Source organism: Malaclemys terrapin, chromosome 15 (assembly GCF_027887155.1).
Source record: "Malaclemys terrapin pileata isolate rMalTer1 chromosome 15, rMalTer1.hap1, whole genome shotgun sequence".
NCBI classification, from domain to species: Eukaryota; Metazoa; Chordata; order Testudines; family Emydidae; genus Malaclemys; species Malaclemys terrapin.
In genome coordinates, this window is record NC_071519.1 from 11418049 (window position 1) to 11445988 (window position 27940).

At 48.9% G+C, this 27940-nt stretch overlaps 1 long non-coding RNA gene and 2 other non-coding genes across 4 annotated transcripts; 2 read left to right on the top strand and 1 right to left on the bottom strand.

The window, feature by feature from the left end:
- Window positions 1-251: 251 nt before the first annotated feature.
- Window positions 252-27899, top strand: LOC128823116 (uncharacterized). Of its 2 annotated transcripts, none has more exons than XR_008441668.1 (5): window positions 252-323; window positions 468-634; window positions 11391-11468; window positions 15698-15866; window positions 27572-27899. It is a non-coding gene; the product is annotated as an uncharacterized LOC128823116 (long non-coding RNA). The 2 variants fall into 2 exon arrangements; XR_008441667.1 differs by having other exon boundaries at window positions 274-323; window positions 433-634.
- Window positions 3268-3339, bottom strand: TRNAG-UCC (transfer RNA glycine (anticodon UCC)). The gene has a single exon. It is a non-coding gene; the product is annotated as a tRNA-Gly (tRNA).
- On the top strand, window positions 5670-5741 carry TRNAC-GCA (transfer RNA cysteine (anticodon GCA)). Its single transcript has one exon. It is a non-coding gene; the product is annotated as a tRNA-Cys (tRNA).
- Window positions 27900-27940: the final 41 nt, after the last annotated feature.

The window sequence follows — 27940 nt, forward strand, 5'->3', positions numbered from 1 at the left end:
TGGGGGCAGACGGGGATGGGGGAGATGGGGGCAGACGGTGATGGGGGCAGACGGGGATGGGGGAGATGGGGGCAGACGGGGATGGGGGGTGATGGGGGCAGACGGGGATGGGGGGTGATGGGGGCAGACGGGGATGGGGGCAGACGGGGATGGGGGGTGATGGGGGCAGACGGGGATGGGGGTGATGGGGGCAGACAGGGATGGGGGTGATGGGGGCAGACGGGGATGGGGGAGATGGGGGCAGACGGGGATGGGGGTGATGGGACTGAAGGAGGGAGATTGGGGAGGGGAGATGATGAGGATGTCGCCTTTGGAGATAAAAGGTAAGAAATCCAGGACTAGAGAATTCTTTTAGAAATCTGCTATTTAGACATTTTATTTTAAGCGGGGGGGGGGGGGGGTCTGAGTTCCTGAGATGGTTTTTGTTTGCAGGAAGCAACATGGTTTGCTCTGTGATTGTACCGAAGGGGGAAGATGGTTGTTTGTAAAGGAAGGGAGAAGACGGAAGGCCTCTGATGAAATTTGAGCCCACGTGTGCAGAGCACAATCGATTAGCAGCATCGCCTGAACTACTCGGCCACCTCATCTGAGCTGTCAGGGATGGGACAGGAGGAGAAATCTAAGGCCAGCAGAGGTAGGGCCAATAAGGAGTTTTTAAATACTAAGTGTAAGCAGGGTCTGAGTGAGCTCCCCCCTCTAAGGTGACCAGATTAGTAGTATAAAATATCGGGACGGGGGAGGAGCAAAAAAAAAAGGGGGGAGGGACAGAGCAAAAAAAAAAGAGTTTTAAAGGGGCCTGGGGCATTAGCAGGCCCTGGCCCTGCGCGCTGCCCTCCCAGCGGAGCCTCCTGCCCCCCGGCCCACCAGGGGCATATGCGGGGCGCGGTGGGTCCGGGCGGGGGCAGTGCGGAGCGGGCAGGAGCCGGGTGGGCGGCAGGGGCCGAATCCCCGCTGCTGCCAGGGAGCCCCGCGCCTCTCCCTCCCGCTCACGGCTGCAGCTCCTTCCCAGCGGGACGCGCCTCCCGCTGCCCCGGCCACATGCGGCGCACGTCCCCCATGCCTAGTCTCCCTCCCACCGGGAAGGAGCAACTGGACGCGCGCCGCATGTGCGCGGGGCAGGCCGGGGGGCGCGTCCCGCCGGGAATGAGCAGCAGCCGCGAGCGGGAGGGAGAGGCGCGGGGCTCCCTGACAGCAGCGGGGATTCGGCCCACGCCGCCCACCGGGCCCCTGCCCTCTCCGCGCTGCCCCGCGGGCTGCAGGGCTGGAGCAGTCTCCAGGCTGCACTCCCAGCCCCGGGTGCAGCAGCCCGGGCAGAAGCCCTCTGGCGCAGCGGGGGGGGGGGGTTTCACAGCTGAGCCCCCCATCTCCCTCCCTTGCCAGCCCCCCTTTGCCCGCCCGGTGCCTGGGTGCCGGAGCTGACTCACCAGCTCCAGGATCCAGGCACCGCCGCCACCCCTCCCTCCAGGCTTGCGCCGCCATGCTGCAAGCCTGGGAGGGAGGAGGAATGCTGCGTGGTTGGGGAAGAGGCGGGGCCAGGGCGGGGATTTGGGGAGGGAGCTAATGGGGGAAGGAGAGGGCGGAGCCGGGGCGGGGGGGGCACGAGCGCCAGAGTGGAGGGCAAAATTTCTTTTTTGTCCAGTGTCCCGACCAAACATTGGTCGGGACGCTGGACAAAGAAGCAAATATCGGGACAGTCCCGATAAAATCGGGATGTCTGGTCACCCTACCCCCCTCACATCTAGTGATGAGCTGGGGGAAAGACTTCAGGAACAGACAGTGTTTGCACAGACCCGCCTACTCCACCTAGCTACGTAGCATGATGGGGCGGCTTTGCCAAAAGGACCAGTTTTGGCTGGTGCTGGTTTACAAATCACAAGTGCAATGAAATGTTATTATCCTTCCTGGATGAGTCAAGGCCAGCATAGGGCACCAAGGAACCCGGGTCACATTTCAATCCTTAATAACACAAAACAGAGAAACGCTCCCGAGTCTCTCCCAGGGAATTAACATTTCTGTGCAGAAAGCTAGAGGTTTTAACAGAAAGGAGTGAAACCAAAGGGCCACACGATGGTGCCAGTAGCCTAGGAACGAAAAGCCCCAGGATTTCTTTGTGTGCCTGGGCTCTGGAGAGGGATTTGCTTCCACTCATTGCATTGCTGTGGCCGGTGACATCCCAGGAATGAGCCATATCGATGACCGTGACACCGGGTGTGAGGAGGCTTTAATCTGATTCCAACAGAATAATGATTTTACACCTGAGTTATTAGCAGCAGCTTCCCAAGGGCAATTCCAACTGGTTCCTCCCAGAGATGGGTGATCGGGGAACAGGGAATCTCTCTGGCTCTCACTGTCAGTTCTCCAGTCTTTCTCCCTCCCTTCCCCACACTATCACATGCCCCACTGTTAATGAACTAATGGATATAAACTGCCCATCAACAAGTTTAACCTTGAAATTAGGTGAAGGTTTCTAACCACCGGAGGAGTGAAGTTCTGGAACAACCTCCCAAGGGGAGCAGTGGGGGCAAAAAACAGAATTGGCTTCAAGACTGAGCTTGATAAATTTATGGACGGGGTGGTGTGATGGGACTGCCTGTAACGGCATGTGGCCGATCTGGGATTGCTAGCAGCAAATATCTCCAACAGCCAGAAATGGGACAATAGGTGGGGAGGGCTCAGAGTTACTGCAGAGAATTCTTTCCCAGGTGTCTGCCCGATGCGTCTTGTCCGCATGCTCAGGGTCTCACTGATGGCCATATTTGGGGTTGGGAAGGAGTTTTCCCGAAGGGTAGATTGGCAGAGACCCTGGGGGTTTTCGCCTTCCTCTGCAGCATGGGGCATGGGTCACTTGCAGGTTTAAACCAGTGTAAATTGTGGATTCTCTGTAACTTGACAGCTTTAATCCATGATTTCAGGATGTCAGTAACTCAAGCAGAGGTTAGGGGTCTATTACAGGAGTCGGTGGGTGGGGTCCTTTGGCCTGCAAGGTGCAGGAGCTTGAACGAGATGATCACGATGGTCCCTTCTGACCTTAAAGGCTCTGAGTCTAAACAGGAGAGGGAAGTAAAGAAAACATTTAAAAAAATAAACCAAACATTGTAATACCAGGATGACTCTAACAGCGCACTGTATAGTCCTGCCCCTTTCTTCCACCACTGGGTGTTGAATGACCTGCTGGGATTTGGGACATTGATTCTCTCCTTCCATTGATAAACTGCTACAATGTGACTGAAATTAAACCAATTCCCAGCCAAGAAAAAGGGACATCCCTGCATTGGCCGGGAATCGAACCCGGGTCAACTGCTTGGAAGGCAGCTATGCTCACCACTATACCACCAATGCCTCTGGCAGGAGTGTTTTTCCCAGGTGCCACTTATGCCAAATGACTCACCCCCACAGAGCTCAGGATCCGGCCGGACAGGCTGGAGGCAGCCTGTGAGCAGAGACAGGTTCCCAGAGTGACGGACAGATGGGGACATGGGCTCGACATCCCAGCCTCAGGTAGTACCAACCCCATCTCTGCCCTCAGAGAAAGGAAATGAAAATCAATGACCATAAGGGCAAATTTCACCCCAGCAGGCAGGCGGCAGCTCCTTTTAAAGCACATTTTGTGTTGGTTCCTGCTACGTACAGAACGGTTTGTTGCTAATGATGATTCCTGGGTGGTGGGGCTCAGGCTTTTGGCTTCAGCCCCAGGCCCCAGCAAGTCTAACGCCAGCCCTGGTGACCCCATGATAACAGGGTCACGACCTACGTTCCCTGTAAGTTGCGCGGCCTCCTATTAAGCCCTTCACAGGGGCTCAGGGCTGCGGCGGGGAGAGATGCCTCTCCCCAGTGTGGACCTGCCGCAGTGGGGAGACGCACCCCTCCCCACCGGCCCCAGCATGGATCTGCCCCGGACTTGCCATTGACGAGGGAGAGGAGCCCTCCCCCAATCTGGCCCAGCTCCGCCGGAGCTCCCACACCCAGGGAGAGGCGCCTCTCTCCTGGCCCCAAGCTGCTGCAGTGAGAGATGGCCTGCATCCCAAACCCCACATCCCCAGCCCAACCCCAGAGCCCACACTCCCCCGCACCCCAACCCTCTGCCCCAGCCCTGAGCCCCTCATCCCTGGCCCCACCCCAGAGCCCACACCCCAAGCCAGAGCCATCACCCCCCCTACACTCCAGCACTGAGCCCCATCCCACACTCTGAACCCCTTGGCCCCACCCCTACTACACATCACCTCCATATTGGTGCACATAACAAAATTCATTCCGCACATGGACATGAAAAATTAGCGGGAACGCTGGGCACGACCCACTTTGGGGTCCTGACCCACAGTTTGAGAACCGATGCTCTATGCTGATGGGAGAGAGCTTTGTTGTCGGTGTAGTTAATCGGTTTCCCCAAGAGACGGTAGTTATGTCAGTGGGAGAAGCTATGTCGGTGGATGTGCAAGTGGTGGTGTTTATTACGTTTAATCAAACCCCATTTTTAAAACCACCTGTGGTTGGGGAATAGAAAAGGAGCTTGCTGAAGCAAGGTCTGTCCTTCGGAGTCCTGGAGATGACTGACTCCAGCAGAGCATTGTTATGGGGGGATAGCTCAGTGGTAGGGTTTGATGGCAGATCCAGTGGTCCTTGATTCAAATCCAAGTGGCCTTCTTAAAGGCCTGTTATCAGAAATAGGATTCAAACCTACTTTGTCTAAGGAAGTCTTTAATGGGAGTACACTACCACGCACGGCTTGACCATCTGGAGTAGGAAAGGAAGCCAACTCAGCATGTAACAAAGTTGGAGTCTGATTCGTCCAGCGGGAGAAGGCTATCCTTTCTCTATCCTTCATAAACAGCCCTCTTCCTTGGATTGCACTTTGCTGGGGATCTGGATAGGGAGAAGCAGCTTCTGAGGGTTAATATGACACCATATTTTGTGTTTATTCATAGATTTTAAAGGCAGGTTAAACCTCTGTGAACATCTGGTCTGACCTGCTGCCTAACAGTCCAGATAATTATACCCAGTGAGTCCTACATGGACCCCAACACCTTATTGTTGAACAAGGACAGATCACTCAGAAAGTCATTGTGTTTGGATGTAAAGATGTGAAATGCTATGGGAGGAAACCGGCCCGTATTTCAAGCTTAAATTCTGCAATTTCTACATCTAAGCATAAAGCTCAGGTCCACCCTGGCCATGAATTAAGCCCAGGCCTGCTGGATGGGAGACAAGAATTCTCCCACTGGACCACAAGTATGCAAAATATAAAAAGTGACCTGTGCACTATGGGCCCTACCCACTGCCACAGCCCATCTCTGCTACAGGGCACAGGGATGTGGCTGATACTCCTGGGAGCTCTCTGCTTCTGGTCAGAATGGAGTTCTTTGGGAATTAAGTCATTATTGTGGGTTCAAGTTACATGTGCCCTGTGCCTTTAAGGAATTGGAGTAATGGTGAAGAGGTTAAAGGGCACACAGCTGGGTAGCGGGGTGCGGTCCCTCAATAGTTGTTCTGCTCTGGTGAGACTGAGCAGGTGCGGGGATTGTGCAAGCTGTGGTGTTTATGTCTATATATAAAATTCAATGAAACCCCATTTTCAAAACCACCCATGTCTGGGAATGTAACATGAACTCTTTGAACTAGGGTGTGTCCTTCATAATCCTCAAGATGACTAGGTCCAAAACTACAGTGTCAGAGGGAGTATAGCTCAGTGGTAGAGCATTTGACTGCAGATCAAGAGGTCTCTGGTTCAAATCCAGATGCTCCCTTGGTAGTTCCCTTTTTTAATGGAGATATATTTTCATATCCATCTCCAGTATGCTCATGAGTTCCACTGCACGGCGATGCTTGAAATGAATTTAAACACTCAATGGTTTTCTCTGTAAATGTATAAAAACCTTGCAAATCTGTCCATCAGCTGAAATCACTTCCAGTCCCCTAAGTGTCTAGATTATTTTTTCATCAATTAAACAAAGGCATAATATGATGCACATTTGCAGATCCCTGTTCTCCAGAGGCTGTGCTGTGCAGAAGAAGAAGAGCCACATCCAGTTGGGGTTCAGGAGTCTGATGGGCAAAGCCACCTTCGTGCAGGCTGAAGTCACCAGCCCCTTGGCTCCTTCACACTCAGTCAGCAGCTGGGCCTCCAGGACAAGACACGAGAAGAAGACAGTGGCTCTGAGCAGGAAAATAGCCACCAAGGAGCTGGCTAAAGCTGCCAAGATCCTCAGGAAGGCCACCATGCCCAGGGCTAGAAATAATCATCAGTATGTGCTGACTTCATCAGGGACCAAAAAAGCAGAGAAAAGCCCTCAAAAGGTCTAAGCCGCCGAGCTAAGATCCCACCTAAAATCAAGACAGTAGAGAGCAAAACTAAAGCCAACTTCAAACCACCCAAGAAGGTGGCCCTGAGAAAGAAGTGAAGAGATTTCCATGGGGATAACTCCTGCTCCTCTAATAGGGTGACCAGATGTCCTGATTTTATAGGGACACTCCCGATTTTAGGGTCTTTTTCTTATATAGGTTTCTATTACTCCCCACCCCCATCCCAATTTTTCACACTTGCTGGCTGGTCACCCTATTTGTGGATCACCATGGACCACCCAGAGACATCAAAGTCCTGCAGGACAAACAGCCCCATGGATAATATAATAAAGTGGTGGCAGTGAGGGGAAGTGTTTCTCTTCCAAAGGGGAGGTGCTGTGTTTTGTGAAACACCTCCCAGGTGAGTGATGCGCTGACAGGGCAGCTGCCCCTAGCTCTTACATGAACTCGTTCTCTTTGATTGGCTTCTGCTGTTATTTCAGAACCAGCACCAGCACCAGCCAGAGCGTGTCCCTGTCACTTCACCAGCTGTACAATAGGTTGTGTCTGCATCTCAGCTTTGATTAATCCCAGTTTTTCATTTATTCCTACTGTGATACTTTCCCAGTACTCTGCCTCATTCCAACATTCTGGTCAGAGATTGCATAGGGGGAGGAATGGGCTAGTTTGTGTGACATTTGGTAAGTTCCCATTGCATGTGACTGAAAGGTGGACAAGAGCCAGTTACAAACATAAAATAGCTAAGATTTACCAAACAACCTGTGACACATTCAAACCTTCCTGTACACACACAATAGAAATTAGAACAGGAGTACTTGTGGCACCTTAGAGACTAACAAATTTATTTCAGCATAAGCTTTTGTGGGCTACAGTTCACTTCTTCGGATGCATAGAATGGAACACACAGACAGAAGATATTTATACATACAGAGAACATGAAAAGGTGGAAGTACGCAGTGCAAAATTGTCACCTTCAAGTCTGTCACCGAGTGGTGACACTAATTGAATTTTTTTCCCCCATGTTAAGTTCTCCTCACACCTTTTATGGGTCATCTCGATTATCACTTCAAAGGTTTTTTTTTTTCTTCTGCTGCTGATAGCTCATCTCAATTGATTGGCCTCTTACAGTTGGTATGCATACTTCCACCTTTTCATGTTCTCTGTATGTATAAATATCTTCTGTCTGTGTGTTCCATTTTATGCATCTGAAGAAGTGAGCTGTAGCCCACGAAAGCTTATGATGAAATAAATTTGTTAGTCTCTAAGGTGCCACAAGTACTCCTGTTCTTTTTGCGGATACAGACTAACACGGCTGCTACTTTGAAACAATAGAAATTGGGGCTCTGAGAAATGGCAACTTTCCTTTAACCCAGATCATTGTTTTTTGTAACTTTCAGAGGCATTGAAAGGGCAGCCATTTAAAGATAATGTGCTTCTATTTCATGATCAGCGGCAGAGTCTCTGTAACCCACAGCGCTGGGTGTGTCTGCATCTAACTAACTGCAGGGCTAGACATACCATTCACTAACATTAACGCTCTGTTAACAGAGCCTTTGGTTAGTGACAAATAATGAGACTAATCCCTCACTGCTGTAATTCCACTGATTCCAGTGTTCTCGTTCCCCATTTCTGGTTTCAAGAAAATTAGGAAATTAATACAACCTTCAGAACTAACATGCCGTGAGAAAGTGGATAACTCAAATAATTCAGTTTCTTCTGTGTCTTGTGTGCGTGTGTAAAAGGCACAGCACATGAATAATTAAGTACATGTAGAGACTAGGAATGGCTGAGCCATTACACACATTGAATCTATTTCCCCATGTTAAGTATCTTCACACCTTGTCAACTGTCTGAAATGGGTCATCTTGATTATCACTACAAAAGTTTTTTTTCTCCTGCTGATAATTGCTCATCTTAATTAATTAGCCTCTTAAAGTTGGTAGGAGAACTCCCACCTTTTCATGTTCTGTATGTATATATATCTCCTTACTGTATGTTCCATTCTATGCATCTGATGAAGCGGGTTTTAGCCCACAAAAGCTTATGCTGAAATAAATTTGTTAGTCTCTAAGGTGCCACAAGTACTCCTGTTCGTTTTGCGGATACAGACTAACACGGCTGCTACTCTGAAACCTTTAAATATCATGTGGTACATTAAATATATCAAGTGAGTTGGTCAAGGCAGTGACTTTTTCATGCATTGCCCAGAACATATTTTTAATATTATTTAAATGCACCCAACTCATTGAACATAAAGTTGTTTATTTCATTCTTGTGATGTGTGTTGGTAGCTCAAATAATGAAGTTTATTTTCACTCTGTGTGTGTGTGAGGTACAACATAATAATTTAGTAATGCTGAAAATGTTCCTTTCTCCCTCCAGAACTGCCTCGGAATCACCTTCCCTTTGTAGATTAATCTACTCCTGTGTCTGTATGACGAAAATATTGTTTCTATGAAAAAAAAATTGTTTATTTAAAAGGACTGACACCGAATGGCCACACGATGGAGCCACAACATCAGGAATGCAAAGCAACAGGCTCCTGGTTTGCACATTGATGGTGACAGGGGATTGAACTCAATCCCCTCTGTTAACAGACACATTTGTCTAACTCTCTGAGGCCAAACATAAGTTTAAATTAATTTCTAGGGCTGATGAAAGGGGACTTTGGGATTGATTTAACTTGTCTACAAGTGCAACATTTGTTGGTATAAATAGCACCATGGGCTTGTGTACCTATTGGGTTCCGGGAAGTGGGCGGGCGTAAGCCCGCCCACTGCTAAAGGATCTCCCCCCAGCCTAAGGGGAGGATCCACAGGACCTGGAACTCAAATAATTACGGAGGACAACTAATGTAAAAACAGGGACAGGAGTGTGGTCAAAGGGTCAAAAGAAGAGAACCAGACGGGGACACCGAGCAGAGAACCCCAGACAGCGCCCACTGCTCCTCAAAGGTGTCAAGGGAGCCAGTGGACGCCGCCCAGAGGAACTCTGCCCGGATACGTGAACGGACAGAGGATCGGAAACAGGCCCCACAGTCACAGGCACCTCCATCGGCCAACCTCCTCTCCCTGGTTTTATAGATGGCCTGTTTAGCCAGTGCCAAGAGGAAGTTGACCAGGAGGTCCCGCGACTTTGTGGGGCCACGGATAGGGAGTGCATAAATGAGAAGGTGAGGGGAAAAGTGTAACCAAAAACGTAACATAATGTCGGTGAGGAGCCGGTGTAGGGGCTGCAACCTGGCACACTCTAAATAAACGTGAGCCAGGGTCTCCCTCACGCCGCAGAAAGGACAGGTGTCCGGGACAGGGGTAAACCGCGCCAAGTACACGCCCGTGCTCACGGCCCCATGAAGGAGCCGCCAGCTGATATCCCCGGCGGGCCTCGGGACCAGAGTGGAATAGAGGCTGGCCCACCGGGGCTTCTCACCCTCGACAGGTGGCATACCATGGGCTTGTGTAGCGGGGTGGTTACCCGCTCCTGCCCAGAGGGGTTTAAAGACAGCCCTGGGAGAGGGCTGTGGCAGGGGAAAAGCTACTAGGCTAATTGGGGAAGCAGCAACAGCTGGGCCACACCCCAATCAGGCCTCAGCTGGCCCTATAAAATCAGGGAAGCTGGGGCAGACACAGTCTCTCTCTAGCTGCAGAGGGAGACGGACCTGTCTTCAGGGAGCTAGAGACAGGGTACCTAAGTGGAGCAGGGCTGGGGAAAGGCAGAGGAGCTGGGGAGCTCCAGCCTGGAAAACCCCAGGCTGCGGCCTAGCATAAGGCCTATTAGGTACTGGGTTGCAGGGGGCACCCCTTGGGTAGGCGGAAGCAGCAGGTCCAATCCCCTTTGCCTGTGATGAGTGGCGTATACTGCAGTCTGCCTCAGGGAGTGGGGCTAGATGGTGACTGGCAGTAGCCTTACACTGAGGTGAGGTGGGGTTAGTGGGTGGGGATTCCCCTGGGTGGGGAGACCCAGAGTGTGGGGGTACTGCCAGAGGGGCAGCTACCCGGAGAAAGGGGCACCGGGGTCCTGGGCGGGACACGGGGGCCAGCGGTAAGAGGGCACTCTGGAGCTGGGATGAGCTAATTCTCATGAACGACCAGCAGGAGGCGCCGCTGGGTGAGTCTGCGCCAGCTTACAGCTGGATAGAGAATGGATCCAGACCCTGACTTGCCCTGTAGCAAAGCTGGGTTCTCAGCTCTTGGTAACTAGTGAGGTCTTAGAGAAGCTATTTTGTGCTGGCTTGGTAAATCTACGTGTTGGAGATTGTCTGTCTCGTTCTTCGCAGTTCACCCTAATTGAGTGACCTCAGTTGGCTCCCCTGGGACTCCAGTCATGTGCAGTTTTTCTCTTAATAGATAATTTACTGTTAAGTCTATCTAAATAATTTCCATTTGAATGAGAAATAACCAGAGTCTATATTGGGGCTGTTTTCTTGTATACATTGTGTCTATCATATAACCCCCACCTCAACTTTTTGAATGAGGAGTTATTTCAGAACTCCTTAGTCCTAAGGGGGTAAATTACAGCAGAGAAACTTCTCAGGATTAGTGAACCTTTCCTATATTACTAACAAAAAGAAAAACTATATCTTTTAGTGTTCCAATATAATTTGGGTTATTACATAATTAGTCTCTTACTCTTTAACCAATAATTAACGTCATGTTTAATTTCATTTTTATTTGTAAAAATAACATACTCAAGGTTTTACAAAATCTTATCATATGTGTTAGTTGCTTTTCATCCCCATATCCACCAAGTGAACCCTTTAGTAAAGTTGCAGTTTATCCCAACATAGGTGCCTTCCACTTCTGTGAATTCATTGATCGCTGGTCTTCTGCCGAAAGTGTTGGTGGAAAGAATCTTACAGTATGCGGAAAGGTTTGCATCATGAGAAAAAACACCTGTACTCTGTTTTCACAATTTTTAATCTTTCAAAGTAGCAAGAGATGGGGGGGGGGGGAGAGAAGTGGTGCAATTGCATATGACACGAGCAAAATGAAACGACAAAAGCATAGAATCAATACTCTATGTTTGTGTATCCTGCACTCTGAACTTGGAGCCTGACACATTCATCCCTTCATGGGTAACCTTTACTTTCACAGCATGAAATTCCTTATTATCCAACAAGGGAGCCAGACTGGGATTCATGGGGAAGAAAGTCCTCAGAAGATGTTAGCCAGGTAATTTTATAACCCAAAGCAGTGGTAACTAATCTGATTTTATTTAGGCGGTATCAGGAATAAATTAACGGGGGCAGAGCTCTGCCGTTTGATAAATGATTGGCACAAACAAGAGTGCTTTTATTTAAAACTACTTTTCTATTAGTTTTAAGCACACACACACACACACACTCACATGCTGTTAGAGCATTTCAAATATTTATATTTACCTAAAGTTTGAAATGGTTTTGAGGAATCAGCAGCCAGCCTTCTCGGGACCCTCCCTATGTCCAGTTGCTGGGGAGTTTAGGTGTCACATTCTTGCCCAAAGAAAAGCTGCCTTGGACTGCTGTAAAACACACTTTTAAACTACATTTTTTATAGATTTTTTTTGATAAAGCATATAACTTATAATAGCCCCTGATAGGCTAACAATTTTATTTAGCAACAGCCAATAACAATTTTTTATTATTATTAGCAAAGCCGCTTTAGCAAAAAAAAAAAAAAATTACAAACACAGATAACCAGAATTAAGGTAATTTTTACATACCCCCCCCCTTTTATGAAATTGTTCTTTTTTTATTTTAGTAAAAACGGAGCTTGCAGCTGTTTTTGTTCTGTCTGTCTGAGGAAGGCCAAACTATTCCTTTGTGGTGTTCTTGCTTCAGGCTTATAGGGGGCAAAGTCCACCAGATGCATGTGCATTATGTCAAATCCAGTTCTCTGATAACATTCCCCTCCTTGAAGGTCTTATAACATGACAACCTTCACTTATAATGCATTCAGTAGATTACTAGTGAGCGGCCCAGTATAGGCTTACGGCTTTTAATTGAGACCGAGCAAAGATCTTTTCACTTGCGTCCTTAACTTTTGCCTCTGATTTTTGCCTTGTTAGTGGCCAGATTTTATATGGTCTTTCTTAGGAAAGGGCCAGGGTCTGTAAAACCACAAGCTTCGCAGCCAGTTAATTTTCTTTACTACCCAGTACGTCAGTGCCAAGAATAAAACAAACGCCTGAAACATTAGGAGTCCCACAATTGGATGTAAGGCCAAATTAAAAATCCCCATTGCCATGGGGGACCATTCCAACAATGTTAGTTTACCATTTCTATCTGAAATTTGTGCTAAGCCTTTAAATTATTTATTTAATTTTTTGAGGGGAGTCATGGACAGTGACTATGATTTTATTTAGCAGCCTGTAAATAATTTTAAAATGGTAGTGCCCACATTTATTTCAATGAGTACAGGCATTATTCATAGATTCATAGATTCTAGGACTGGAAGGGACCGCGAGAGGTCATCGAGTCCAGTCCCCTGCCCGCATTACATTTGAATAGAATGTGTTTTTCATTTTTAATTGACAATATTTGAATTTAGGCATTTAAAATTACTTTTTAATAGCTGTAATATGGCAAAAATATTTTATGTGGATTATGAGGTACATAATACACATAATTATTGGCTCTCGGCATTAACTTTTAAAACATACGTAATTATTACCCACATATACTAATACAGATGTATTTGCAAATTGATAAATGGCATAATGACTATTTAAAAAAATTAACATATATTTTGTGGCTGCAAGCTATTTTTAGTGTATTTATATTTAATTTTAGGTTATTTAAGCAGGTTTGTAATATTATTGTTTTTTACCCTGGACTTGTTTGTTACCGATACCCTGTGGTTTATGGGCCTTATTACGATTTGATTAACGGTAAGGCCCTATCTAAGGCTCACTCTCTCTCTCCCTCTCTGTGCCTATAATGGGGGGAAATTATTTCATTTTATTTTTGCTTTTGATATTAGTAAAATAAATATAGTGATTTTTTAGATTTTTTTTATTATAGGTAATTTTTTTTATTTTTGATTAGGACCATGGTATTATTTAACTACTCTATTATTTAAATATTTTTTGTTTTTATTATAATTTTTTTTAAGAACTCAGGACTTTTAAAGTGCAGGGCAAAAAAAGCCCTTTTATTTTCACTGTTTGTAGTTTTTGCCTCCCCATGTTCCATGTTTGGGGCTGAAAGAGATGGTTTTAGCCTAAAATGAATTGGCTTTTTCCCTGGAGCTGTTTGCTTAGGCACGCCATTTCACAAGCGAAAGCACTTCAACTCACTACAACTAAATAATAGACTGTCAGTTCCCACCTAGTGACAACTGTCCCCACCTGGGTAGCCTTAATTCCTTCCACTAACAAATCTGCTCCTCCCACTAGCCCAGGGGTAGGCAACCTATGGCATGTGTGCCAAAGGCGGCACGGGAGCTGATTTTCAGTGGCACTTGCACTGCCTGGGTCCTGGCCACCGGTCCGGGGGGCTCTGCATTTTAATTTAATTTTAAATGAAGCTTCTTGAACATTTTAAAAACCTTATTTACTTTACATACAACAATAGTTTAGTTCTATATTATAGACTTATAGAAAGAGACCTTCTAAAAACATTACAATGTATTACTGGCACATGAAACCTTAAATTAGAGTGAATAAATGAAGACTCGGCACAGCACTTCTGAAAGGTTGCCGATCCCTGCACTAGCCCCTTGTGTATACATGAAGATAGTGTGATTACCAGCAAAGTGGTAGAGATTCCGTAAATGCCAGCATAGAACATTTGCAAGCCAAAGCATGATACATTCCTGATTCTCACTCATTCCCATGCTGATATTTACTTTGTTCATATCCAAGCCTTTTAATTTTACTGAAGTGGGATTATATTTGTCCAACGGGCCTGAAAGAGTGATTTGTTTTGCCAGGATATTGGGATTAGTAATGATGTCTCCGGTATTGTTTACTTCCATGGTTATGTACAGGAAGTTTCTCCATATGCCTCAAACACAACAGGTTCCAAAGTCACAATGCCAAGGGAGCTGATACAGAGGATTTTTCAGGTCCAGCATCAGTAGCACTGGTCTGTCATCTGTCATCATTAGCTGAAGCAAGGAGAAAGAGTGATTTGGGCTCATGTAAATTAGTGCATCTGGAATGGTGTCAGGGAAGCAGAATGTTACGGTGTATATAAGTAGGGTTACCATATTCTGTGCCTCCAAATGGAGGACACTCCACGGCCCCCGGCCCCGCCCCCAGCCCCGCCCACACACCCCGCCCCTCCCCAAAGTCTCCGCCCCCTCCCCTGCTTCCCGCGAACATTTGATTCGCGGGAAGCCTGAAGCAGGTAAGAGGGGTGTGGGGGGAGGCGCGGCCCAGGCTGGCCCCCCCGGCGTTTCCAGCCTGGGTCGGCTCGGGCCCTGGGCTGCCGGCCCCGGCCCCCGGCCGACCACCCCCGGCCCGCCCAGCACTGCCGGCCCCCGGCGGCCCGGCGCACCCCCCGGCTCCCCGCCCCGCGGGCTCAGCTCCCCGGCTGACCGGCTCCCCGCGGGCCCGGCTCCCCGGCTGACCGGCTCCCCGCGAGCCTGGCTCCCCGCCGGCCCGGCTGACCGGCTCCCCGCCGGCCCGGCTCCCCGCCGGCCCGGCTGACCGGCTCCCCGCTGACCGGCTCCCCACGGGCTCGGCTCCCCGCCGGCCCGGCTGACCAGCTCCCCGCCGGCCCGGCTGACCAGCTCCCCGCCGGCTCGGCTCCCCGGCTGACCGGCTCCCCGCGGGCTCGGCTCCCCGCCGGCCTGGCTGATCAGCTTCCCGGCCCCGCGGGCCCGGCTCCCGGCCCGGACCCCGGCCCGGCACCACGCCCCCGGCTCCCCGTCCGGCCCCGCGCCCGGCCCGGCACTGTGACCCTGGCCCGGCACTGCGCCCCTGGTTCCCGGCCCGGCACCATGCCCCCGGCCCCGCACCGCCGGCCCCGGCCGAGCACCACCGAGCCCTCCCTATTTTCCCGGACATGCCCGGCTTTTGGGGATTTCCCCCCGGACGGGGATTTGAGCCCCCAAAAGCCGGACATGTCCGGGAAAATCCGGACGTATGGTAACCCTAATATAAGTATGGAATTTGATTGTTAATTATAGGAATTTAAATAATGAATATTGTTTTAAGTGGGCACAGTGAGGGAAAATAAAATAGCGTCCGCAAGAAATGTTCAGCCAATGGCAGGCAGGCAGACTGGGCTGAAACAAAGGTCACTCCGAACACCTGAAAGGAGAGGTCCGTCAGGTAGAACACAGGTCTTCAAACAAGTCCAGCTCTCAAGGAGCAGGTTTTCAATCAGGTCCACATTCTGAAGCGCTCGAAGCTGATTGGTGGGATAAGTTTATTTAAGGCACAATGCTGACAGGTTTCTGTCTGTTCGTTGGAGGGAGAGGAAGGTGCGCCAGAGCAAAAGGAAGAAGAGATCAGAAGAAGGAAAGCAACTAAACGAGCTAAAATCACAGAAGAACCAAGGGAGAAGAAGCAGGAGCAGTGGCAGCACCAGGTTTTGACAGAGCAGAAGGATCTTTACAGAGGGAGTGAAGCCATCAGGAGAAGTAAGCCTAATGATTTTTAGACTCCAATTGAAGTGTGTTTGTGTATGCCCGAGTTAATAAAGCTGGATATCTCTGTGTGTACATGTCTATATGTTTAACGTTTAATGCCTTGCTGTCCGCATTCTGCACGTGACTAGCCATTACATGCAGAATGTAACCAATTAAAACTGTGTTCATGGCGTAGTATTATAGTATTGCATATTTGAATATCATAGGATTGGGTATTTGAATATGCACATGTACCAATCGGGTTTGTACTGAGGTTTATTCTTCTTGATTACAATAAGTCTAATACATATATTAGAGAATATTATGCTAAAAATTTATTTTGTTTTGAAGATATTACTTCCTGTGTTTTAATCCTGTGAGTGGGAGGCTGTATCTGTGTCCTCCGAAGGGTTAACAGACCTAGTCTGTTCCACCTCCTGTTGCCCACCAAAGTAGACTACGCTGATAATTGAGTTGGTAGGACGGGAAGGCCATTGTGGGGTGCCTTTGGCCTGAATTTTGCGGTAACAGAGCAGGTTTGCAATTCAAATGCAGCACAAAGGAGTGCATCCTTTTAAGATATGTTTAGCATTTACACGGTTAATAATTAAAATGACAAAACAATATGTGTGTGTGTGTGTGTGTGTGTGTACAGTGATGAGCTGCCAAAAAATTAACAACCGGTTCCCTCCTCCTCACCCCATGAGGGGGTCGTGGCCCCCTCCCGTCCCCCAGGACTCCTGCCCCATCCAACCCCCCACGTTCCTTGACGCCCCCCCGGGACCCCTGCCCCATCTACCCCCCTTCCCTATCCCCTGACTGCCCCCTGCCGCCCCATCCAACCCCTCCTCTCATTCCTGATGACCCCCCCGGGACCCCTGCCCCATCCAACCACCCCTTCTCTCTGTCCCCAGAGTGTCCCTAGATCCCCTGCCCCTGACTTCCTCCCACCACCCCATCCAACCCCTGTTCCCTGCCCTCTGACCACCCTGATCCCTATCCACCCCCCCGGAACTCCCCTGCCGTCTTCCAACACCCTCTCCCTGCTCCCTGCCCCCTTACTGCACTGGAGGCCGGGCCAGGCCGAAGCTGCTTGGCTGGAGCCGGGGCCGGGCCCGGCCCGGGGCCGAAGTCTCTCCGCCGGGGCCGGGGCGCTGGTCCGGAGCCGCTCGGCAAAAGCAGGACTGGGCTGGGCCGTGTCGCGCCGCGCCTCCCTGGAGCCCTCCTCACGCCCCCCCCCCCCCCCCGCCCCAGCTGACCTTGCGAAGCCGCCGCTTGTTCTGAACCCTCCCAGGCTTCCTGCGCAAACATCTGATTCGTGGGAAGCAGGGGAGCGGGAGGAGAAGGGGGCAGAGCGTTCGGGGGGAGCCGAGGAAGCAGAGGTGAGCTGGGGCCGGGGGCGGGGAGCTGCAGCTTTACCAGTTCTTAAATTTAAAAGAAATTTTAGAACCAGTTGTCCCGCGTGGGACAACCAGTCCTAAAAGGGCTTTTAAATTTAACAACCGGTTCCTGCGAACCGGCTCCAGCTCACCTCTCTGTGTGTGTGTGTGTGTGTGTGTGTGTGTGTGTGTATATATATATATATATATATATATATCAGGAGGTATTACTAAACATGTAAGCCAAACGTATTAGTTTTTACTCAGACCCATTTTTGTCTGAATATTATTTTTTCCGGGAGGGGCCTTTTGAACTTGAAAGCCCCGCCCCCAGGAATCGAGCCACGCCGCGCCGCGGGGGGGGACGGGGGGAGAGACCCCAGCCCCGCCGCGGGGGGAACGGGGGGGGGGGAAGAGAGACCCGAGCCGCGCTGCGGGGGGGACAGGGAGGGAGAGAGAGCCGCGCTGCGGGGGGGACGGGGGGGGAAGAGAGACCCGCGCTGCGGGGGGGACGGGGGGGAGAGAGAGACCCGAGCCGCGCCGTGGGGGGGACGGGGGGGGAAGAGAGAGACCCGAGCCGCGCCGCGGGGGGGACGGGGGGGGGAAGAGAGACCCGAGCCGCGCCGCGGGGGGGACGGGGGGGGGAAGAGAGACCCGAGCCGCGCCGCGGGGGGGACGGGGGGGGGAAGAGAGACCCGAGCCGCGCTGCGGGGGGGGGGGGAGAGAGACCCGCGCTGCGGGGGGGGGACGGGGGGAGACCCACGGGACGGGGGGAGAGAGACCCCAGCCCCGCCGGGGGGGGGACGGGGGGGAGACCCGAGCCGCGCCGCGGGGGGGGGGGAGACCCGAGCTGCGCCGCGGGGGAGGGGGGGACGCGCCGCGGGGACCAGGCCGGGCCAGAGCTGCTGGGGCCTGCGGGAACGGGCCGCGCCTCCCCGGAGCCCTTCTCACGCCCCCACCACCCCAGCTTACCTTGTGCTGCTGGGCCGCCCCTGCTTCTTTTCAGACTTCCCGCGAATCACAGGGGAGGGGGAGGGGCGTTCAGGGGAGGGGAGGAGGGGCCGGGGAAGTGAGCTGGGGGCGGGGTGGACAGCTGCAGCACGGGGCCCTCTTGGCGCGGGGCCCAATTCAGCCGAATCGGCTGAATCGGCCTAAAGCCGGCCCTGTCAGGAGGTATCTAGTCCAACCTCCTGCTCAAAGCAGGACCAACACCAACTAAATCAGTACCAGGGTTTTGATTTAGTACAGCTCCCATCCCCTTCTAAGGCTTGGTCTACACTACCCCCCCCCAATTCGAACTAAGGTACGCAACTTCAGCTACGTGAATAACGTAGCTGAAGTCGAAGTACCTTAGTTCGAACTTACCTTGGTCCACACGCGGCAGGCAGGCTCCCCCGTCGACTCCGCGGTACTCCTCTCGCCGAGCTGGAGTACCGCAGTCGACGGCGAGCACTTCCGGGTTCGACTTATCGCGTCCAGACTAGACGCGATAAGTCGAACCCAGAACTTCGATTTCCAGCCGTCGAACTAGCTGGTAAGTGTAGCCAAGGCCTTAGTCATTGCCAATTACAACACAAATAACTGTCCCACCCAGGGATATGCTAAAGCCAGAGCCTGAACGAAGCCCTGTTTTAACAAGACCATGTCTTGCTGCTGTTGGGTGCCCAAGTCTTACTGTGCTCTCTCCTTCAACAATTCATGCAGCAGAGTTGCCTTTTTTGAGACTCCCTCAATGAAACCTTGGGAGAAATGAACCATTCCCAGAAAGGATCTAAGATCAGTTACATCTGTGGGAATTGGGAGTTTAAGAATACTCCAGTCGCTGTTAGTCAAGGGAATGTCCCTCCTGTCCCAGAATGACTCCAAGGTAATTTACTTGTTGGGAGCACAATTGGGCTTACTTTAAACCCAGCTTCCTGAATCTTTTGTAATACCCTGTGCAATACCTCCAATTTTTCCCCCCCACAGCTCTGAGTGCAAACCAGGATATTATCCACATATGAAATGACACTGTCTTTATCAGGCATCCCATCCCACCTTTTAAGTACCTAAGCATGACAAATAATAGAGGTATTGTTCCAGCCCACGAGAACCTGGCAAAACACAAGTGCTTCCTTTGAAAAGTAAAAGAAAATTTGTAATAGCTGTCCTGACGTGAAGGGATAATGCAAATAACAATAATAATAATACAAAAATTGGCCAACTCTAAAACTGAAAACCACTGAGCTCCTCCTACAATGGAGGTCATCACCTCCTGATACTTAGCCACTAAGGGGGCCATCCGTGCGGTCACCCAATTAAGGTGGTGGAAATCAGTCTCCAGGTCCTGCTGTCACTTTTAAGGATGGCCAGAGGGGAGCATTATTGGGGCTTGACTGTTCTAATAAAATCCCTTGGCTTAAAAGCCAGTCAATTGCGGTGTGTGGGTTTTTTCAGGCTGGCTTCTGCCTTCTTTGGATACCTATACTGCTGTTGGGGAGGCAAATCGGAACCTGTAACTAGGAATTTTGCATTCGTTTTACCACCTTCGATTTTATTTTCGGCCCATAGCTCTTGGTGTTTTTCTGCAATGGCTAGAACTTCTGGGGGCCATGGGGGCCACATCCGTTCTTCAGATGCCTTAAAGGCTGCTATCCAGTAGCTTGCTGAACTCTCCCCTGGTTCCCAGGAGGTGTTTCCCATTTAGGGTGACCAGACAGCAAGTGTGAAAAATCGCGATGGGGGTGGAGGGTAATAGGAGGCTATATAAGAAAAAGACCCAAAAATTGGGACTGTCCCTATAAAATCGGGACATCTGGTCACCCTATTCCCATTGGACACTGGTAGCAAAATCAACCATCACTTTTAATTCTCTCAAGACACCCACTCCCGGGATCCCTTCTCCTCCGAAATCCATTAAGCCAAATTGCCCCTTAATTTCCTTTGCCCCACACAATACAGAATCCTTCTGCACAAGGAAACAAAGCACTTTGCCGCATTAAATCCCGGTGAGGTCTTAACTCCAGCCGGAGATTTAAACGGGCTTTTATTTTGGGTGCTCATTAAGGATTAAGTGGCACCTGTATTTAACAACACATTCTGCCCGAATGCCTCTCCTTCAAACTCTACATAAACCTCCCCCCACCTATCTGCATCCAAATGTGCTGCTATGGGGGAGTTAGGAGCACCCGGCCTCCCTAAGGAGAGGTGTTGGGAGGTGAACTTGGGTTCTTCCATTTGGGTACCTTTGGCTTGTACCTTAGGAGCCGTTTCCAAATTTCCACTTGCCAGGGATCGGGGCTGTACCCTGGTGCCTGTCTCCCTTCTCCTGTCCTTTTCCCCTTGCCTTCCTTTAGACTCTTACCTGGGAGAGCTATTGCTTTAAATGGGGTTGCTTCATGAGGAGCCACAAATCCCCTTATGGCCATAAAAAGAAACAGCAATTTTTGAGCCTATTTTTTTTAATTGACTATTTTTCTTAAAACTGTTTTTCCGGCAGTCATTAGGATCAGTAGCAGAGTTAACATTCCTATTGCTTGGCAACCATAGCTTTAAAGACAGTAGAAATACTTTCAGCTCCGGCATTAACCCTTAACTTATGAAACAAAAGAAGTGGAGAGGGTGGGGGAAGTTAGGGGAATGTGGAGAAAGAAGAAGCGGAAGGAGAATGGCCATACTGGGTCAGACCAAAGGTCCATCTAGCCCAGTATCCTGTCTACCAACAGTGGCCAATGCCAGGTGCCCCAGAGGGAATGAACAGAGGGGGGAAGAGAGGATGGGGGTGTGGAGAAAGAAGCAGAAGGAAGGGAAACCTAAGCCAATTTCCCTGCTGCCCTATCCTGGCATGAAGAGTCTGACCTCTACCCATTCTTCCCCTCCTTGATTACCCCTTGGGGACCAACCTTCCTCACCCTGGTGTTTATTATGGGGGCTATGGATGGGGGTTTCTGCAACTCTTCCAGTGTTCCAAGCAAGAGACAGTACAGACACTGCCTAGAAGGGCCCATGATAAAAGGAAGCTCATGGAGATAATTCCTTTCAGAATTATAATAAGGATACAAGTCGGGATCCTCTTCTGATGCATGTCCCTGCCCTTCCCAGTTTATGACTTTCTCTAATCACTGCCACTGTTCCCTTCTGATCTCCCAACATGGCTTTGAAAGCACCATTTTGTCTTTTACAATTCCTGTGTTCTCCCCTAGGAATCCTTCAGTACGGCGCTATCAGCTGTTTCGCTCAAGTGTCTGCTATTTCAATGCAGATACTTTCTGTTCCAACCGATTACTTGCTCACTGTTACATACTTGCTTCTGCATTGTCATGATCTGTGCTGTCTTTAGGGTAGATGGGGGGGGGGGAGTTATTTTATTTTATTCTTTTGATTTTATTTTTATTTAGGTTTTTTATTCTTGCCTTGAGCTGATCTGTCTTTTTATTTACTACTATTACTACCGTCAGGGTTCTACCCCCCACTCTGAACTCTGGGGTACAGATGTGGGGACCTGCATGAAAGACCCCCTGATCTTATATTCCACCAGCTTAGGTTAAAACTTCCCCAAGCCACAAATTCCTTTCCTTTTCCTTGAATGGTATTGCTGCCACCACCAAGTGATTTACACAAAAATTCAGGGAAGGGTCACTTGGAGCCCTATCTTCCCCCAAATATCCCCCCAATCCCATTCACCCCCTTTCCTGGGGAGGCTTGAGAATAATATACCAACCAATTGCCTTAGCAATGTGAGCTCAGACCAGACCCTTTGTCTTCAGGACACTGAAATCAACCAGGTTCTTAAAAGAACAACTTTATTTATAAAGAAAAAATATAAAAGAATCACACACCTGCAAAATCAGGTTGGAAGGTAACTTTACAGGGTAATAAAAAGATTTAAAACACAGAGGATTCCTCTCCCTCCCCCCCGGGCTCAGCTTCAGTTGCAAAAAACAGGAATAAAACTACCTCTGTAGCATAAGAAAATTCACAAGCCAAAACAAAAGATAACCTAATGCATTTCTTTGCCCTACTTACAATTTCTGTGGTTTTAGATGGATTATTCCAGGTATATTTTCAGGAGATATTCTACCTGCTTGGCTTCTCCCTCCATCCGGAGAGGGAACAAAACACCAAATCCTCCCCCGCCCCCAGATTTGGAAGTATCTTCTTTCCTCATTGGTCCTTCTGGTCAGGTGCCAACTAGGTTATTTGAACTGCTTAACCCCGTACAGGTAAAGTGATTCAGTACAGCTGCCAAGGAGGGATTTTATGCTACTGCATACGTAAAGGTTGCTACCTTTCCCCTTATATTTATGACAACTACCATCTGCTTACAGTGTTGCAGGAATGTCTTGGGGCCGGTAAAGCTTCCAGGCTTCCAAAAGACCATTACCATGTTCCTGTACAAAACCAGTCAAGCTGTTTCCCAAAATCATTTCCAGCTGTTCTTTCTTTCCAGATGTTCCCTTTCCTCCTGACATAATTTCTTACTCAACCAGGCTACCAGACCTGGGCCCTGACTCCCAGTACTGGAATGTATCCATACATTGACTTGTGGACTCTGAAATGGGGGAAATTACAGGTTGCAACTCCCTTCTTGCACAGCAAACAAACAAACCGTTTGTACCAATCGCTCCCTCCCCTCCATCACTCCTGGCAACTGGTTTGCCAAATCTGTTACCCAGGTTTTTCAGAACCCAAAGCAATGGTAACTTAACGGTTTTTCTTCAGGTGATGTCAGAAATAAATCATCGGGGACACAGCTCCTCCATTTGATAAAATGATCGGCACAAACAAAAGTGCTTTTATGTAAAACTGCTTTTTATTAGGTTTGAAGCACACACACACACATATATATATATGCTGTAGCAGTAGAGTTAGAGCAGTCAAAACATTTATATTTACCGAACGTTTGAAATGCTCTTGAGGAATCCACAACCAGCCTTCCAGGAGCCCTCCTTCTGTCCAGTTGCTGAGGACTTTAGGTGCCAGATCCTTGCCCAAAGGAAAGCACCTTGGACTGCTTCAATGCACACTTTCTAACTAAACTTGCTATACATTTTCTTTTGACAAAGCACATAACTTATAATAGCCCCTAATAGGCTACCAATTTTTCTAGCAACAATTCATTATTCTCCTTAACTGCAAAGCAGCTTTAGCAAAAGAACTTACCAACACAGACAACCAGATTCAAGGTCAGTTTTTTACATTTTCCCCTTCTTCTGAATTTGCCCTTTCACTTTATTATTTTTACTTCGTAAAACTGCAGTTTGCAGCTGTTTTTGTTCTGTCTGCCTAAGCAAGGCCAAATTATTCCTATGTGATGTTCTTGCTTCTTTCTAAGTGCACAAGATGGCTGTGAATTATGTCAAATCCAGCTCCTTTACATCAAAGGCACCACTTCTCTCTAAGCCTCATGAAACTTTGGATCTAAATGGTACATAAGAGCGGCCGTACCAGGTCAGACCAAAGGTCCATCTAGCCCAGTATCCTGTCTGCCGACAGTGGCCAATGCCAGGTGCCCCAGAGGGAGTGAACCTAACAGGCAATGATCAAGTGTTCTCTCTCCTGCCATCCATCTCCACCCTCTGACAAACAGCGGCTAGGGACACCATTCCTTACCCATTCTGGCTAATAGCCATTAATGGACTTAACCTCCATGAATTTATCTAGTTCTCTTTTAAACCCTGTTATAGTCCTAGCCTTCACAACCGCCTCAGGCAAGGAGTTCCACAAGTTGACTGTGCGCTGCGTGAAGAACTTCCTTGTATTTGTTTTAAACCTGCTGCCTATTAATTTCATTTGGTGATCCCTAGTTCTTGTATTATGAGAATAAGTAAATAACTTTTCCTTATCCACTTTCTCCACAACACTCATGATTTTATATACCTCTATCATATCCCCCCTTAGTCTCCTCTTTTCCAAGCTGAAGAGTCCTAGCCACTTTAATCTCTCCTCATATGGGACCCGTTCCAAACCCCTAATCATTTTAGTTGCCCTTCTCGGAACCTTTTCTAATGCCAGTATATCTTTTTTTAGATGAGGAGACCACATCTGTATGCAGTATTCGAGATGTGGGCGTCCCATCGATTTATATAAGGGCAATAATATATTCTCAGTCTTATTCTCTATCCCTTTTTAATGATCCCTAACATCCTGTTTGCTTTTTTGACCGCCTCTGCATACTGCGTGGACATCTTCAGAGAACTATCCACGATGATTCCAAGATCATTTTCCTGACTTCTTGTAGCTAAATTAGCCTCCATCATGTTGTATGTATAGTTGGGGTTATTTTTTCCAATGTTTCCAGTTTAATCATAGCATCCTTTGGGACCACAATAAATTCCACTGAACTAGGGAGCTGTGTTATAGGCCCTGATAAAACTGTTTTTTATATCAGCCTGGTGTCCTTCTCTGGGGTGAAAACCATCCACGGCGTACCTGCTAATAAGACTGGAGTTGTTGCCAAATCCTTGGCCTTCTTGAGGGAAAATGTACACTTCGCTGAAGTAAACTCCTTTATCAAACCAGGCACTTTTCAGTAGCCACGAGGAATATTCCCCAAACAGGCCCAATTTCTTTCTTTAATATGGTGGCACAGGTCTGAATTCGGGACTAGAAACAGGCCTGGATCTGAATCCCTGGAAACCACCGAAAGTGGGGGATCTATTCAAAAATAGACGTTCTGCAGCTATCTCACATTCAACACTGATTTCATTTTATACACATTTGCAGCATCTACAAAAGATGTGTTCAGAAAAAATGTGATTTCTACGTCCTCCACATCTACACAGATAGGGACATCTTTATCCATATCATAGGATTAGCTCGGAGATATATTAAGGAGTAAACTCTTGAAGGACCTAGACCATAACTACTTTGGGAATCAAATACAAGGGTATTTTGCCAAGTTCCAAATCACTGACTGAGGAATTCTCTCCTTGGGGAATCTGAGACCCAAAGAACTGAACAACAGTGTAATCATATGCAGTTTACTTTTGTTAGTTGTACAATTTGGGGTGTGCAGCTATTTACCATTTCAGAATGGAGATTTCCTAGGTAGCATGCCCAATAGCGTGCCATAGTCTCTCCTGTTGACTGAACGGCACTTGAGTTTCCTCCAAATCATCGTGGAGGTGCGGGAGAAAAGCAAAAGCAACATAAGAAATGATTATTTTAGTAAATGGTTATTGGTTAAAGACCCTAATAAATCTGAGCTTCATTCAGTCAAACAAAACTAGTAGCCAATTATGGGAGCAAATAGACTTCAGAAAAAAAGAGAAAAACCCACATCACAGAGAAGTATAAGACACTTTCAGTTTTATATACAATGATCAGGAGAAGAGACTCTCCCATAGCATTCTCCTCTGATCCATTCAAAACTACGTCTCTCAGCACTTCTTGAATCATCTTATTTACAAAAGTTAGCAGCATCGTAGTGGAGAAAAACACCCAACCTTCCCGTCTGCAAACAATACCAACTCAGCAGTAAAAAGCCTAGAAGTGGCTTTGCCAATAGATAGACACTGGGGCTTATACTCTGAATAATCACAGAGTTTGGGATCCATTCAAATTCATCTCCCAGGTCTGTGACACTTTCATCTCCAGCTTTAATGAGCCCAAGGTCTGGTCTATGGTAGAAAATTAGATCAGTATAACTCCATCACTCAGGGGTGTGGAAAATCCACACCCTTGAGCGAAGCAGTTAAACCAACCTAACCCCAGTGTAGATAGCAGTAGGTCAATAGAAGAATTTTCCTGTCAACCTAGCGCTCACCTCTTAGGGCTTGACTACACGGGCAAGTTTCTGCGCAGGAAAGCAGCTTTCTGCGCTCAAACTGCAGACGTGCACACACTGCCAAGCCACTTTGTGTGCAGAAACTCCTCAGCAACAGCACTGCAAAACCTCCCACCTCAACGAGGGTCGTCAGGCTATTTGAGAAAAGGTCCAGCGCTCTATTGCCAGGGTAGACACTTGACTGGTTTCTGCACTGTCATTGGCCTCCGGAGCTGTCCCGTAAGGCCTCGGGTGAGCACTCTGCTCATTGTTTTGAACTCGGCTGCCCCTGGAGACATGCGCCCCTCTCCTTTCAAAGCGCCTTTTCTGACAGCCTTGGCGTGCTGTGCTGATCTGCTCTGGGACATAAAGCAAACCACTAATGTGGAATGATCGTGCTGTTGAACACAGAGGCGTGTGTGTGTGTGAGTGTGAGAGACCGAGAGAGAGAGATTGCTGTGCAGAGAGCCCAGGGAGGGAGGCGGGGGCTGATGTCGGGGTCTCCCTCTCCCTCAGGGAACTGGGATTGTCTAGTCTGCAGAAGAGAAGAGGGAGGGGGGATTTGATAGCTGCTTTCAACTACCTGAAAGGAGGTTCCAAAGAGGATGGATCTAGACTGTTTTCCATGGTAGCAGATGACAGAACAAGGAGTAATGGTCTCAAATTGCAGTGGGGGAGGTTTAGGTTGGATATTAGGAAACACTATTTCACTAGGAGGGTGGTGAAGCACTGGAATGGGTTCCCTAGGGAGGTGGTGGAATCTCCTTCCTTAGAGGTGTTTAAGGCCCGGCCTGACAAAGCCCTGGCTGGGATGATTTAGTTGGGGATTGGTCCTGCTTTGAGCAGGGGATTGGACTAGATGACCTCCTGAGGTCCATTCCAACCCTGATATTCTATGATTCAGGACTGGTTGCTTCCTGCTGCTGTCTGAACTTACAAGACAGCATGCTGACACACACTCTGTCCCCCGCAAACACACTGTCTCTCTCCCCCCCCTCCATGCAGACACACACACTCCCTGTCACACACTCTCCCCCACCCTTCAGTCAATGTAGTAGGATGCCCATGGAACAATGGGATTGGGAAACCTGCCTTATGTGATGCTGTGCCTGCCCCACGAGGCACTGCAAACCCTTCCCAAAGCACCCTGGGACAGCGACCACAATGCACTGCTGTCTGTGCCATTGCAAGAGCTGCTAATGTGGCTGCGCTCCAGCGCCACAAGGAGCACAGTGTGGACACGCCATGGCGCTTTAATTCCAGCGTTTTAATAAAAGGGGTGTAACTCGTGGCACAGAAACCTACCAGTGTAGACTTACCCTAAGGGAGGTACACGCCGATGGGAGAAGCCCTCCCATTGGTGCAGGTTGTGTCTTCACTGAGGAGCTACATCAGTGTTTTAAATGTAGACAACCCCAAATTTAGAAGCAACGGGCAATTGCCAAGGACAGAGAGCTGAGACCGCTGCATGGCGTGCCACTTCGGGAGGTGGCCGGGTAGAATGTGAAAAACTCAACATGGCTCAGAAAGAAGGAAACACTTCTGGGGTGTTGGGGAAGGCGGTCTCACCACCTCTCTTTCTTGTGTCACAGAGGCTGAAACAGCACTTCCTTTCCTGCTCCTGTTCTTTGTTATATTTAAATATATTTTAAAGAAGAAAAGCAATACACCCCTCCCCGCATTCAGCACAACCCAAGGCAACGTGAGAACAACTGGGAATGAGACAATCTGTCCATGAAGAGGGAATTAGATGACTGTAACAATTACTTTGCAGTGAGAGGAACAGTATAAATGTGCCTGCTCCATGAGACACTGCAAACCCTTCCCAAAGCACCCTGCGGCCAGATGCATCTGAAGAAGTGGGGTTTTTTTTTACCCACGAAAGCTGATGCCCAAATAAATCTGTTTGTCTTTAAGGTGCCACCGGACTCCTCGTTTTTGTGTAAATGTGATGCTTCAGG